At 42.1% G+C, this 16,491-nt stretch overlaps 1 protein-coding gene across 5 annotated transcripts in view; it reads right to left on the reverse strand.

Moving 5' to 3' along the window:
- KLHL29 (kelch like family member 29) overlaps positions 1–16,491 on the reverse strand; it is a 401,554-nt gene that overhangs the window by 126,528 nt on the left and 258,535 nt on the right. The window lies entirely within an intron of this gene.

Raw genomic sequence — 16,491 nt, forward strand, 5'->3', positions numbered from 1 at the left:
TTATTACACACTGCTCTTTGTGGAGAATTCTGCCTGTGTGGGAAGTAGCTAAATAATTAAAAAAAAAAAAAAGATGGAAGTAGCAACTTTCAAAGTCCAAGTTCTTCTGCTTTACCAGGAGCTAGCACCAGCTGTACAAGTCAATGAAAATTAACCTTCCCCCCTACCCCTCGAATAGCCAGTAAACTCAGATTTGATCCGGATGTTCTGATTTCCACGCAGCTAAAACGCAATCAAATGCTTGATTTTGGGGGATAGATTTGCTTAAATTGTATTAATTCACAAGGATAAACACAATTAGTAGAGCTCATTAGCTTGCAAAATGTAATTTATTTTCTTGAATATACCCATTTCCTTGGATGAAGAGCTCCATTAGCTTTATTATATTTGCAAAGCTTATATAAAAACCCAAACCATGGCAACAAAGAGAAAATTGTTACTACACAGTCACAGCAGTCACTTTTCCATGTTAAATAAGTTTGGCATTTATTTATATTTAAATGAGAATATCTACCACTATCAAGACCAGGATATAGGGCAAGTACTTGTACAGAATATAATTAAAACTAATTCAAGCAACAAATGTGGCCTGAAATTAAAATACCCCCCCCCCCCTTCTTTAACTGAAAAAACGATTCAATGTTCTCCCTCAAAACCCCTGTTTATAATCGCTTAATTATCATAACCAGCAACTGTAAGGGGACTTTACCCGTTTACAGTCTCGTAAGATGGGTCTGCATTAAGGCACGTCTGGTTTGCTTAGTGCTGCGCTTTAATTTTGCTGTAATATAAAGGCTAGAGAGTGGAGAAAATGAATACATGGCAAAGTACCTGTCATTACTTGTATCACATCACTGAGGTATTCTACATGCACAATATGAAAGCGGCCGGTGCAATTTTCATACTGTTATCATTTTTGATATTATACTGTCTAAAAGCAGTGACACACAAAAGAAATGCTTTTATCATTTTCAATGCAGGGATGATACTAATTACATCATCTGTCATCATTATACAGCTAAACAAAACTTTTCTTTCAGAGAAAACTGCCATTTAGCAAATTAACGGGTAATGACCCATAATATACAGAAGATTGAAATTTGGGAATTACATTTACATTAGTTTGTTTTCTGCTTTCCCCTCAATTTTATTCACTGATACATCACGAAAAGGAAGAGAGATGGAGAATTTCTCCAACTATCTAATTTGCCAACAGCCCTACCATCCTTTTGGAAATTGGTGCAGGATCATCTCCGTCCATATCTATGCATAGTTTGCTTCTACTTAATGATACAGCCTGTCTGCCAAGCCAGTAAAAGCCAGATGTTAGTATACTGATGCACAAAAAAACTGCCGCAGGGGCCAGATTTTCAAAATTAGACATGAAACAATGAGCATGCATTTGCTTGCAAATAACGGATGGAGGCTTGGAAACCAGGTACCGGAACGTGTGTTGCCTCCTAAAGCCTGAGCAGGTCACCTAGGATGATGGCATGTAGGAGGCACCCAAGATGTTCCAACAAGGAACTCAACAGAAAGGCCAGGCAGGGTAAAGACCCCTCCAAGGGCCCTCCTGCTGCCGGGACATTGCTTCACGCCTGGTATAACGTTGCAATGAGCTCTACTGTGGGAAACGCTCAAGTGCCACTACTGAAAGAGAGATCTGTAGGGATTACAAGAGGCACAAATATGGATGAGCCCTTAGCTTGAACTCCCACATTTTTTGGAAAGAAGAAGAATAAAAAGACACCTTTTTTTTTTTTTTTCTGTATCTGATCATGCTATGTTCCCCAACACAGAAGCAGAAATAAAATGTAGGATAGCAGGTGGATAATAGCAGATTTTAGGTGTGATGTACTTACTACCAAGACAATGTAGCAAATCCATCTAAATTCAGAAAAGTAAATTTTAGCCAGATTTTTGCTCAGTCTGAACTTCCGTGGGCCAGATCAGATACTTCCTTTCATCATGCACCAACCACAATGTGAAAAAAACTGAAAGAGAAATTCCAGGGTGAATTAAGAAAAAAAATAACAGCAAAACCCAGGGCATTTGCTACGAACTAGCCACATCAGCAGATGTTTCAGTCATCAGTAGGTGGTTCAGATACCCAGTTAGAGCAACTGAGCATTTGGCCTTTAATTCCCATCGTCCACATCGAGGCGTTTAGGACTTTTCTCTTGCCCGTAAAATGATTTCCCGACTTAAGTGAAATTCTGAACTGAATGTATCTGTAAAGTTAGGAGGAGTTCTCAGTTCCAATTTATCATTGTTGAAGTGGATTAAAGGATTTCTTATTAGCAACATTTAGAGCTCACTTGTTCATGTACCTGGAGACTCCTGCCAGAGGAAACCTTCCCCAGCAGACAGCCCGGCCAAACCAAAAGCTGAAAATGAGCGTGTGATGAGTGCATTACACAGGCTGATGAGGACCGTGATGAGCTGGGAATTAGTGAGGAAACCTTTGAGAAAAGACCAAGCACTGATGGAAACAGCATACATGGCTCTCTTTTTTTTTCTAAGTCACTGCTGAACCAAAAAACTCAAGTACCCTGCAGACACCGCACTACAGCAAGTGATGTCTTCTGAATGAGGTATGTAAGCCTCTTTCTTAACCCTAACCCTCTCAGTAGACCTTACTGTATCAAATAGTATATGGTAGCATTGGAAATTACGTGAGATAACAGCGGAAGCAGCAGTTTAACAAACCATGAATCAAAACTGTTGACAATATATGCCCAAATTAGCTTTAATTATGCTAATGAAAACGAAGCCTGGTAAAACACTGGATGTATGACACTCAGAAGCAGCTTTCCACAGGCAGATAAGAAAAGCCAGCTTGATCACAAACAGAGACTAGATGTGTTTGCTCACCCAACCTAGATCAACACGTATCAGTGTTAACAGGCAAATATTGTACTAATTCCAGGTAATTTTAAACCAATAATAACAAAATACCCTCTTAATATGACCACAGTAAAATAATACAAGGGTTGTACTTTGTTATATGGTACTTCTAACAGTGAAGCTGTTTTCACCCTGAGGTGTCCATCTGCTGAGACTCCTGACTATTCCTGAAACTCAGGATGGGATTCAGGTTATGGTAAGATGTTTAAATTCAAGTGCGTTCAAGCTGGTCAGGTGTATAAGCTTATGTAATACTTTCAATACTTAAAGGGGGCTTATGAGAAAGATGGGAACAACCTTTTTAGCAGGGCCTGTTGTGATGGGACAAGGGGTAACGGTTTGAAACTAGAAGAGGGTAGATTTAGAGTAGACATAAGGAAGAAATTGTTTCCACTGAGGGCGGTGAGACACTGAAACAGGTTGCCCAGAGAGGTGGTAGATGCCCCATCCCTGGAAACATTCAAGGCCAGGTTGGATGAGGTTCTGGGCAACCTGATCTGGTTGGAGATGTCCCTGCTCCTTGCAGGGGCGTTGGACTGGATGGCCTTTAAAGGTCCCTTCCAACCCAAACCATTCTATGGTTCTATAAGATCTATGGAAGTCTATTCAGTGCAGTCATCGAAGCCAAGAGTGATTCAGCTGGGCAATCACAGCAGCTTGGTGCAGTTGCTGACATGTCCTGGGACAGCTGAGACACCTACAAATAGCCAGCACCTACAGAAGAGCTGTGCCCTGCCAGAACCAAGAGACCACATAAGATGTCCTATGGCCCTAGAATAAACATGGCCCTAGTTGCCCATGTTTAAATGACTGAGTGACCTGCTTACTTTCTAAATTTAGGTAAATCAGGGAAGAAAGCTCACCTAACAGACTTGACTACTGGTACAGTGGTAGAGTTCTTTAAAATAAGGCTTCGGTTTTGAACAGGAATTATTTTTCTCTCTCATTTACTAACCACATTATAACATTCAAAAATGTCACCATGTCTTTTCCTTATTACAATGTCTTTTTTTTTACACATTCTGTTGCATATTGAAGATTTTAAGTAAAAGTCTCTTCATCTGTTTTTGAGAGATAGGTTCAAAGCAGGATTCTTGAACTCTCCTGGTTCTGAGTTCATGGCTGATAGGCAATACCAACCCAGCCAAACGCTATCCCATTTTTCTTCCCTCCAAACTTGAAATATTAATTTCAGTGTCTTGGTGTAGTTCCAGACTATGTAATTATAATCTAGAGCCAGACTGGGTAATTATATCCTTAAAACCACCTCTCTTGATTCATTTGGATGCAACACGGCTACCCCCTTTTCTGTCATAAATACACAGTGTGGTCCCACTCTACTCCAGGGCTGGCTGCCTCCCACTGCAGTGTGAAGCTATCATAAACCCTCAACATTGCTCTCAAAGGGGTAGGAACCAGCCAATGTTACTAACTCAATAAATGCAAAGGAATTTTGCATTTCTGAAATAGGCTCCTTCTCTTAACTGTCTATTAAAATACATTTTGATACTTAGAATTTGTCTTCTAAATATATTAACACATTATTTCCAGCCAATTAGAAGAACTTCAGTACATACATAGCCCTTCTCTACTTTCTTTAAAACACAAAAAGAAGACTCAGTCTCAGGAAATACCAAATCTTACTGAAATACTGAATCTAGCAGTCCAACATCCAAGAATTTGGGCAAAAATACACGCTAAAATAATTTCCTGGCTTTAGTAAAATTCTCGATTGAGTTTACCCTTAAAGCCAAGAGGTGTTTTCAGCACCACTTTATCTCTGTGAACGTGAATTAAAGCATCCCTGCCTGATAATGCCCAGATTCACTGCACATGGTTTGCCCATAAGGCAGTTTTGAGAGAAAGAAGGAAAAAAGTAAAATAGTGATGGCTTATCCAAAGGCATACTTTCAGGGAAGGGCTGTGGAACTCATTCAGTTCTCAGAGAAGAAAATTTTATTGGTGTGAGGCTTTAACAGATTGACTTTCACGAGTAGAGCTGACTGTCCTTGAACAGCTGATCTTTGGACAGGATGTCAAATTTGCTTTTGCCGTTCTGGCAAGTGAAATACCTGTAGAACTGTGTTATTCCAGAGCTGAAGGAACATGAGCCCCTGTTCTTGCTACATTCACGCAAACGAAAGAGAGATTCCTGTATTTCTTCAGAGTGCAAGAATTCTCTACATACTGATGGTTAAATATCTGCATCTGTCTGAAACTGAAACCACCTGACAGATTCCTGCTGCAGGTACCTGCTATCTGTCTAGCAAAAGTTCTCTGAAATGCTCCTGAAAAGTGTTTTTCTATTTGAATGCTCAATATGGCTTCCAAATCAGAGCTCCAACCATCCTACAGAAGTCCTATAAAAACCCCCAAAGAAAGGCACTGTTTATCAAACAGCACAGTTTGGCCATGACAGGATTATATCTAGCAGCAAAACATTTAAACCCCAGCAAATGCAGCCATCTAGAAAACTCACATCTGTAACAAAGTCCGCACAGCATGCAAGGAAAGGCAAAGAGCAGAATCTCCTATTTCCTAGGTGACAGGCAACAGGAATCTACTAGCACTGCTCCTCCATCTGTTTTCCACAGGATGGTAGTGTTCTGTGCAAAATGATCCTTGTTTTAAAGAGCATCCACAGCTTGGGGATGCAAGGAGCATTTCCCTCTTCATTCACAAGGAAAAGGTCATGCAGTGGAGCTGGGCTTGATGCTGGATTTGGATCCTCTACAAATCAGTCAGACTGAACGGGAAGGCCAGCCCACATTTCTCTTACGAATTCTTCCGTTTTAGTCAATCCTGGCTTTTTCATACCATCTTCCTCAACCTCATCCAAATACTTCGGTGTGCAGATTGATGAACAAAACACATTTTGTCTTCCACATCAGAGGAATCATGAATAAAAACATAATGTTCTCTTTAATCTTACATTCTTGGTTGTTTTTTGTTGGTGTTTTGTTTTTTTTTTTTTAATGTTGCAATGTCAATGAGCATTGTGCAAAATGTAATGTACAAAGTCTTTAGACAAACCCTCCGATCTGTTTGAGCTCCTTGGAAAGTATTACACTGTCATACTGTGCAAACTTCCCTAAATATCTTGGCACCTTGTCCAGTCAAATGCTTCTGACTTAACTGCTGGTACACATAGGTGTATGTATGTCTTACTCCTGGTCAAATACTGATCTTGAACCTCTTGATTTTGGCAGCAGCCCAAGGATTTTTCCTGTACAGCAAGTAGTAAGCACATAGAACACTAAATGCTGTAATTTTCTGAATTTAATATGACAAAAGTTCATGTAGCTTTTACTTGCACATCTAGATGACGGAAGTTTTGTCTATGAGTAATCATTCCTGCATGCTTACGTACCTCCTTCCTAGAGATGATTTCATCATCTTATGATACTTTCCAGAATATCTAGTCTGGGAATCTAATGTAATGGTTTGTAAATATTAACACGGAACTATACACAAATACCTTGTTACCTCCACTTGGTACAAGCAGAAACTTGAATAAACGCATAACACAAAACAGAGTGAATGCATAACCATCCTACTGTGCGGAAAGAACTTAGTAGCATGTCTTTGTGACGATGTACAGGAACACACATACAGAAGCAAGGATGTCCATTGCTGGGAAGAATTTTCTTGCATGCACCATTCAAATTGTTGCCCAAATTATTTCCTACTTAAACAATGAAAGAAAAACTAAAGAAAAGAAAGCATTACTACAAATGCTCATGAACTCACAAAACACAAATCATTCCTCTCCTCAGAGTATCTATCCTGTCAATACAGAAGACATCTGAAACAAGTAGATTTGTGGGACGTTATACCAAAACTAGTTTCCTGACTGTTATTCTTGCTTTTGCTTCAGCCAAAGTCCTTGCATCTTCAGTCTTACAAAATACTCACATCAGTTATTTAAAGATGGGTAATTAAAAAAAAATATGTCCACAAAAGCACTTTGAAGATGCAGGCTGTTGTGTAATCCCATGTTATTGTTATTACTGACTGCAGCTCAAAGCCCAGCCTCGCCGCGGGACAGCGGAGCTTATCCTCAGCAATCTCAAGGCACAGCAGGGCAAGGAAAGTCACTGTTTGGAAATGTTTGTATTTCACAAATCTGTTTAGATTTTTTTTAATCCAACGCAGGACAGAATCATTCTTGTTCTTAATGCAACGAGACAGAAATGATTCTTCATTCAGAGTTCAGGCACCGCTCCATGGAGGACTGCTAATTACAAAAAAAAAAAGTACTTCCACTTTCTTGTAGGGAAACAAAAAGCATTTGCAATTTAATAAACCCACATGTCTAGAGATCTCTGGAGATGACAGGATAGCCCATCTTGAGAACAGTTAAGTGTATACACAAATACACAGCCTGGCTCCTCATGGACCCAGCTTGTTCAGTTTGGATGGGATGTGAAGTCCTCATTCTCTGCTGACTCTCAGTAGTAGCTGTAACTTCTGTCCTTTTTTTTAAGTCATGACAGCAAAAAAAGTGAAATTATCCTGCTGTGAGAAGGAAGGAATCTTAGTGGGAAATTCAAGGAAAGGCCAAACTTGTGGAGGGAACTGAACGTTCAGGAAAGGTAGCTCTAAGGTGTCTCCAGGCACATGAGGACAGCATGAAAGGGAACAGGTACATTTCCCATTGCATCCAAAGGGTTGGATGCAGACAAGGGTTGCATCCAAATATGTGTCAGGAGTTGAACAACACAGAGGATCAAGGGAAGACAAGGTCAGAGAAATCAGAAATTAAACACAGGGCTTCTGAAAGGAGAACAGAGACTCTGCAAGTGCTTTGGACAATGAATAACTTTCAGAACATCCAAATGGAGCTCCAGCTCTCAGCAAGGGATTTCTGGAACAGCATTTGGATGGACAGCTAGGTAGCCTGCCTGGAAATTTGGGTTGTATGTATGAAGAGCTGCTGATGATGTACTCTGTACCAAAAAGGACCTTAGATTTTGGTTATTATCCAGCCCCTGAGAAATTCTGCACTTTGTAAGTATAGTGTTGTGTGGATGGGAGAGAAAATAGTAACTCAACAGAACTCTGCACCCTCTCAGACTTATTTTGAATGCATTTACTGGCCACTGTCATGGAGAAAATTGTATTTGTTGAGAAACCACGTTCTAAGCAAACCATGTCTCAGACTTTGGGTGGGAAGAAACTATATGTGATATCTCAAGGCATCTTCAAATATATCATTGTCTAATTAAATAAGTGGATCTGCAAGTGATGATATGATATATAACAGAATAGAATCAAAACTCTTCAACTCTGTACTTTCAAGAACAGATGAACTATAAGGGATGGAGAAGGAGCTGACAGAGAGCTTATGGGTCAAGATTAGAGGACGGGGACAGACAGAGGACGTTACGGTGGGGATCTGTTACAGGCCGCCTGGCCAGGAGGACAGAGCAAATGAGGCGCTCTATAGCCAGATAGGAGCAGCCTCACGGTCACAAGCCCTGGTCTTCATGGGGGACTTCAACCACCGTGACATCTGTTGGAGAGACAAGACGGCAGGGCACAGGCAGTCCAGGAGGTTCCTGGAATGCGTGGATGACAACTTCCTCCTGCAGGCGATAGAGGAGCCGACAAGGAGGGGTGCCATGCTCGAACTTGTGCTCACCAACAGGGAGGGGCTGGTCGGGGATGTGAAACTAAAGGACAGCCTTGGCTGCAGCGACCATGACATGGTGGAGTTCAAGATCCACGGGGCAGCAAGGAAACCACATGGCAAGCTCTCTGCCCTAGACTTCAGGAAGGCAGACTTCAGCCTCTTCAGGGACCTGATGGGCAAAGTGCCATGGGAGGTGGCCCTGGAGGGAAGAGGGGCCCAGGAAAGTTGGTCTATATTCAAGGAGCACCTCCTCCAAGCTCAGCAGAGGTGCATCCTGATGAAAAACAAGTCTGGCAAAAAGGCCAGGAAGCCGGCGTGGATGAGCAAGGAGCTCCTGGACCAACTGAAAGTAAAAAAGGAGGCCTATAGAGGGTGGAAGCAGGGACAGGCAGCCTGGGAGGACTACAAAGAGGCTGTGCGAGTGGCCAGGGATAAGGTAAGGAAGGCCAAAGCCCTGGCAGAACTGAATCTGGCCAGGGATATAAAATGCAACAAGAAGAGCTTTATATAGGTACGTAGGGGACAAAAGAAAGTCCAGGGAAAATGTAGGCCCCTTCCGGAAGGGAACTGGTGTCCTGGTTACCCAGGACATGGAGAAGGCTGAGGTACTCAATGACTTCTTTGCCTCAGTCTTCACCGACAAGAGTTCCTGTCCCACCACCCAAGCTGTAGAAGGTGCAAGCAGGGACTGCGAGAATGAAGAACCGCCCATTGTACTCGAAGAGCAGGTTCGGGATCATCTGAGGAACCTAAAGGTGCACAAGTCCATGGGACCTGATGAGATCCATCCGCGGGTCCTGAGGGAACTGGCAGATGAAGTTGCCAAGCCACTGGCTATCGTATTTGAGAAGTCATGGCGGTCTGGTGAGGTCCCCGATGACTGGAAGAGAAGGAACATAACCCCAATTTTTAAAAAGGGGAATAAGGAAGACCCGGGTAACTACAGGCCGGTCAGCCTCCCCTCTGTGCCTGGCAAGGTCATGGAGCACATTCTCCTGGAAACCATGCTAAGGCACATGGAGAGCAAGGAGGTGGCTGGTGACAGCCAACATGGCTTCACCAAGCGCAGATCATGCCTGACCAATTTGGTGGCCTTCTATGACGGGGTGACGGCATCGGTGGACAAGGGACGAGCAACTGACATCATCTACCTGGACTTGTGCAAAGCTTTTGACACTGTCCCACATGACATCCTTCTCTCTAAACTAGAGAGACATGGGTTTGATGGACGGACCACTCGGTGGATAAGGAGTTGGCTGGATGGCCGCACTCAGAGAGTGGTGGTCAACAGCTCAGTGTCCATGTGGAGACTGGTCACGAGTGGCGTCCCTCAGGGGTCCGTGGTGGGCCTGGCCCTGTTCAACATCTTTGCTGGCAACATGGACAGTGGGATAGAGTGCACCCTCAGCAAGTTCGCCGACGACACCAAGTTGTGTGGTGCCGTCGACATGCTGGAGGGGAGGGATGCGATCCAGAGGGACTTTGACAGGCTGGAGAGGTGGGCCCATGCCAACCTCATGAAGTTCAGCCAGGCCAAGTGCAAGGTCCTGCACCTGGGTCATGGCAATCCCAGGCACAAATCCAGGCTGGGCGGGGAATGGATTGAGAGCAGCCCTGAGGAGAAGGACTTGGGAGTGCTGGCGGATGAGAAGCTCAACATGAGCAGGCAATGCGCCCTTGCGGCTCAGAAGGCCAACCGCATCCTGGGCTGCATCAAGAGAAGCATGGCCAGCAGGTCGAGGGAGGTGATCCTCCCCCTCTACTCTGCCCTGGTGAGACCCCACCTGGAGTACTGTGTCCAGTTCTGGAGCCCCCAACACAAGAAGGACATGGACCAGTTGGAGAAGGTCCAGAGGAGGGCCACAAAGATGATAAAAGGGCTGGAGCACCTCTCTTATGAGGACAGGCTGAGAGAGTTGGGGCTGTTTTGTCTGGAGAAGAGGAGGCTCCGGGGAGACCTGATAGCGGTCTTCCGGTACCTCAAGGGGGCCTACAAGAAAGATGGGGAGAGGCTGTTTAGTAGGGCCTGTTGCAATAGGACGAGGGGTAATGGTTTTAAAATAGAGGGGGGTAGATTTAGATTGGAAATTAGGAGAAAATTTTTTACGATGCGAGTTATAGAACACTGGAACAGGTTGCCCAGAAAGGTGGTGGATGCCCCATCCCTGGAAACGTTCAAGGCCAGGCTGGATGAGGCTCTGAGCAACCTGATGTGGTTGGAGATGTCCCTGCTCCTTGCAGGGGGGTTGGACTGGATGGTCTTTAAAGGTCCCTTCCAACCCAAACCATTCTATGATTCTATGATTCTATGATTCTACAGTTGCAAATCTGATGCTTATTTAAAAAAAAACAGGTATCAAAAAAGCCGCATGGAGCAGAAGACTTTTAAGCGCAGTTTTGGGGAGGTTTAACACACTTCAGCAACCTTACACTTTTTTTTACAATAACCCTCATAAAATATTGGTAGTGGCAAGAGGCTCCTGCTCCAGCTGAAACCCAGAAATCTCAAGTCACTGACATACTGAGAGCTGTCAATCAAAAGAGAATCCGATGACCTTCTTTATGCTGTACATTTAGCAAGGCAATGTTCCAGGACTATTACAAGTCCTCTTTGACTCTTCAGCGCCCTAAATCAGTGTTTGTCATGACCTGACTGACAGTGGCATTAAAAGACAGAGTAGGAATTACTGAAAATACTCCACCTGGAACACAAAAAGGTGAAATATATTTCAGTCTCTCTCAAGTGATGGCTTAGATACCCTTGTCAATTTTGCAATTCCATTAAGATTTTTCCAATACAAAAAACTGTAATTAATCTCGAAAAAGATTTGATTTTAGAGGACTTGTTCAAGTAGTCTGCTTTAAGTTCATTACTGTGCGTGAACATGCTAAAACATGAGCCAGCAGTGTGCCCTGGTGGCACAGAAGGCTTAATGGTGTCCTGGGCTGCATCAGGCGAAGTGTTGCCAGCAGGTCGAGGGGGGATGATCCTTCCCCTCTCCTCAGCACTGGTGAGGCCACATCTGGAGTGCTGTGTCCAGTTCTGGGCTTCTCAGCGCAAGAGAGACGTGGAGCTGCTGGAGCATCCAGCAAAGGACCATGAAGATGATGAAGGGACTGGAGCATCCCTCCTATAAGGAAAGGCTGATAGAGCTGGGACTGCTCAGCTTGGAGAAGAGAAGGCTCAAACAGATCTTGCCAATACACAAATACCCAGAAGGAGGGTGCAAAGTGGATGGATTCAGGCTCTTTTTTGTAGCGCTCAGTGATGGGATTAGAGGCAATGGGCACAGACGCACAGGAGGTTCCCTCCGAACACAGGCAACACATTCTTACTGTGAGAGTGACGGAGTACTTGCCCAGAGAGGTTGTGGAGTCTCTATCCTTGGCAAACAGCTTTAGGTGGCCCTGCTTGAGCAGTGGGGCTGGACCAGACAACCTCCAGAGGTCCCTTCCAACCCCAACCACTCTGCGATTCTGTGAACTCTCGGGCGTCATTACCAAGTTGAGCTGACAAACATTCAATAGTCACCTGTATCTCACTACCATTTAGGCTGCCCCAGAAAATGAAGGCTACCTTTAGAACAGCACACGTACAATGCTAACAGACTTCCATGCTAACCTAACTCTCCTACAAGAAACAGGAGACAGAATGCACTGTTATTTCTGTTGTAGACCTCCTTCTCCATAACTATACGCATACATGTTCTCATATATATATGTATATACATGTACACACACATACAAAAAAAATTACGTATAATTTTTAGTCTATAATTTTAATAATCTATATCTATCTACCAATCTATATCTATCTACTGATCTATATCTATGGATACAAAAATAAGGGAGATTTTGCTAAGGTTACACAGGCCATGTATTCTGGCGCAAGGCACAGAACTGAAAACAGGCTTTCTAGAGTCTTCATCACACAATATCCTCTAATTAACGTTACTAGAATTCTGAATGCTAGGTTGCACTTTGAATTTAAACACCCCCTCACCCCTCAGCATTCACGTCTAGAACTAGGTGCACTCTCAGAATTGCAGGTCAAGCTGAAATCCCTTAGAAAATTCAGCCTTTTGTGAAGAAAAAGTTGATGGTTATTGACAAAATGTTGTAGCCTGCCTTGTTACTATTCATGATTAAGGAAAGTAAATATTGTCTGAGGTCTAATGAGAATTCCAATGCAATAAAGTCAAGTGTGAAAGGTGCAATCAATACGCGATGATGCAACAGTATTCATTTGTAGTTTTGTTATTGTTCAGTTCGTGGTATTTGGTGATGCTTGAAAATGAAGTGTTACAAAATTAGTGTTACAAGGATTAACATTCAGATTTTATTTCTAATATTGCTATGTTTCTACAGTTATTACATTCTGAACACTAATTAGCACGAGATTTCTTCTCCCACTAGTTAAGGACTGCAAAATAAAGAATTATAGAACAAAAATACTATGGAAATAAACATCAATATTATCCATGAACATCCACAAATTAAAATTCATGATGTCCATGGCTAATTTTGCACTGCAGGAGAAAAGTACTGCAATAAAGAACCATATTTTCCTTATTTTTTGTGTTAGCACCTACGCTTCAAAGTACGTTGAGTTTAGGAAAAAAGTATCTTTTCAAATGTATAACAGATCTCAGAGTCCAAGCTGGAATGTTTATGTCTTACATATGGCAGGACCATCCACCAAGGGTTCAGTTCCGGATTTAGCGCAAGTCTTGGATATAAAGCAGCATACTACCCTGCAAAAAAGTCAAGGACTAAATCTCAGTTACCCAGTTATTTCTACAAGGAAACCAATCTCTTCTAGTCCTTCATCAGACTGATTAATTTCTCTCCATTTTGGGGCTCAACTGGATTGGCAGGCACACAGACACCGGTCTCTGTGACTGTGCCATGGCATGGGATACCAGTACCTTCTGTCAGAAACTGTGTCAGAGATGATTTCCATCCCTTTCTCTTCTCTGTAGGCACGTTGTGCAAGCGACAACTTGTGCTGGCATATCATGTAGCCTGAAGATTCTGAAATGATGTTTGAATATTATTTGCTACACTGTATTTTCTGAAGAAAAATAAAAATTTGGCTATATGGATCTTCACTAAATATGTTCACAACAAACATCTTCATGGTTCTGAATATTCTGTTTTATTTATTCCCCTGGCACTTAATCTTTAGATTACAGAGCAAGACTTAGCACGTGGATGGAAAACAAGGGTTGATTCTGTTCTAAAATACTGGCTTACATGTCTGTGTTAAGGTGACATGGCTTTTGAAGTCAGACAGGAGTATTTGGCATAAATCCTATCCAAGGGGCAATTACAGGCCACACCAGACACCTCAAAAACTGCTGTTGATTCTGTATGGTGAAAGATGCCATGCATTTCATAAGGCAGCTCTACAGTTCTTCACATGTTGCTAAAAGCAATAATTACTTTGAAACATTATTTATGTCTCTCATAATGTGACTGCTTTATAAATTCACTAAGTAAATGGATCATGTAGCTAAACTTAACATTCGTATTTAACATATTACAGAAGCAACAAGAAATCCCTTCACAGAGTGTAACCCATCTAGACCAAGAAGATTCTTTAATCCATGCAAAAATTATTTTCTTACAAGTAGTTGCAACGGAATTAGCTAGGAATTAGCTGTATCACTGTAAAGAGAACGATATAGCTGCTTTATATCACGATTCTTGCTATCAAAATGTATTGTTTGCAAAGCTACAGAAAGGACTCAACTCTTTCAGTAACGTAAGCGAGATCCCTTGACCTATTGCAAATGAGACGGCACACGAGCAGTGCCTTTAACTTTTGGCACCGTATTTGTTTACAAACAGCCAAGTAAGAAACCTAGTTCTGCATGAATACAGTATAATATGGCCCAGACATGTATACAGCCAAATGAAAGATAATTACCGGAAATAAAACATGACATTTCAAATCAGCTCTCTAATAAAGTCTAAAAATGGAAGAAATCCTATCATATTAACCAGCAAGAACTGCTCTTTCACTGAAGGGATAGTTGGGTAATTATTCAAACCCGTACAAGACTGGATTGTCAAGTGAAATAATAATACAGAGTATCTCAGGATAATGAGATAGATCTTAAGGCCACTAGCAGTGGCTCTTATTATAATACTGGCCAAGGTTCCCCAAGAAAGAGAGAATATTTAAATGAAACTTGTAAAGAACTAGTTTGAACTTGTATATATGAACAGCTTAGTACTGTCTCATAGTTTCCATTCCTTCCTGGAGAGAAAGGTGCCTATCCTCTAAGACTGTGAAAACAGTCACGCTTTGGAGACTGAAATCCCCCAGGGTAGAAATTAAAACAAAAATAATTTGAAAATCGAGCCACATTGAAATTCATACAGTTTATATTAAGACTTTTTTCCTAGTGAGGTTTTAAGGTCTGGTTAGACACCCAGTTGTCTTCTCTTTCCTGATTTTTCGCCTCTCATGCAAAACAACCAAACTCAGTATGTATCTTCTCTGACCTTAGGTTTGAGAAGAAGAATTATAGCTTTAGACGTAAGGGCTTTTAAGATTGGAAATGGAGGAAGAGATTACTTTTTCTCTACAAAACAGGTCCTGCTTATGAGACATTTGTATATGCATGCTTTGTTATCTTCCGTTTGTTTGTTTTTAACCACTCCAGGAACAGCAATAACTCAATAGCTGATGGTCTTAGAGAAGCCAGCTAATCCCTGGACAAACAGCTGTGCAGCTTGCAGTCTGTAAGACAGTATGGCTAACGTGGCAGCAGTTGTCATGGATTAGAAACACTGCTTGTTTTAATAGTCTCCTTACCAGCCTCTCCTACCTTTGGTACAAAGGTTTCCAAATACCAGACCACAGCTAGGTCTGGCATGCCTGGCGTACTCTAGCGAGGAGCTCTTCACCTTAACGATCGCCTCCGCGGCTGACCGGACTCAGTGGTGCTTGGACAATTAGTCTAGACAAGGGTTTATGGCAGTTTAAGTAAGAACGCTGACTAAGACTTTGCAAATCAAATATTAAAAGACTGATTAAATATTTTACAATCTTTTTACTTAGGTGCGGATTTGAAGTTTACTTCATCTGCTATCCAGAGATACGCTGAAGGTTAATTGATGGAGATAGAGTAAATAACAGCTGATGCTGCTGGCCCTAAGTATGCAAGGCATTTAAGACTATTCCTAACCTCAAGTGTGCAGACACTGACGCGCTCATTTGTCTCACTAGGTTAGTGTCACTAGGGCTCAGATACGTGATCAAATTACCGCAGCGAAAGTGGTTTAAGCTTATGTGTTTTTCCTTGTATTGTATATTTGCACGTCTCAAATGACACCAAGTAATCCTTTAAATTGTGTTAATTTGATCACGGATCCGAGTATCCAGTGCTGTAAATTGGGATAGGTGGCTACGAGAAGTGGAGATGATGCCTTCTAGAAGACGAATAGCTTCCACTGAGAAGAGAGACATCCAGCAGAACCACTACACCTCAGTCTACCAGGATTAGAGTATAAATCTCTCCCCTTTCTTCTTCTACAAAATCAAGGGTTTGTAACTTATAAACCTGTCCTGACAAATTGTTTTTGTGGATTCTGATTTTTTTTTTAAGGGAAAGAATTAACAAAACTCTTATAAAGCAATTGTTGGTCAATTTGTTGGCCACCTGACTGGGCCAGTGTCACTTAAAGCCTATCTAGATCTTAAAGAAAAACTCAGAAGCTCATAATCCAGCAAGTGTTCTCATCATATTTGGGGCTTGGAGTTGAAAATTTAAAAGCAGTCGAAATATTTAGCTTTAGAGAAGTACTGCTCAGCTTGTGCCTGAACTCCTTTCCAAGAGACATTTGGTAAGGATTTGCACATACCAAAGTACAATTTACGTAATGAGCAGGAAGAGTTATTGGACTAATAATTTTTAATAGAGATTCCTTGTCTTTAA

This window comes from Chlamydotis macqueenii, chromosome 3 (genome assembly GCF_036417535.1).
Source record: "Chlamydotis macqueenii isolate bChlMac1 chromosome 3, bChlMac1.mat, whole genome shotgun sequence".
NCBI lineage: Eukaryota > Metazoa > Chordata > Aves > Otidiformes > Otididae > Chlamydotis > Chlamydotis macqueenii.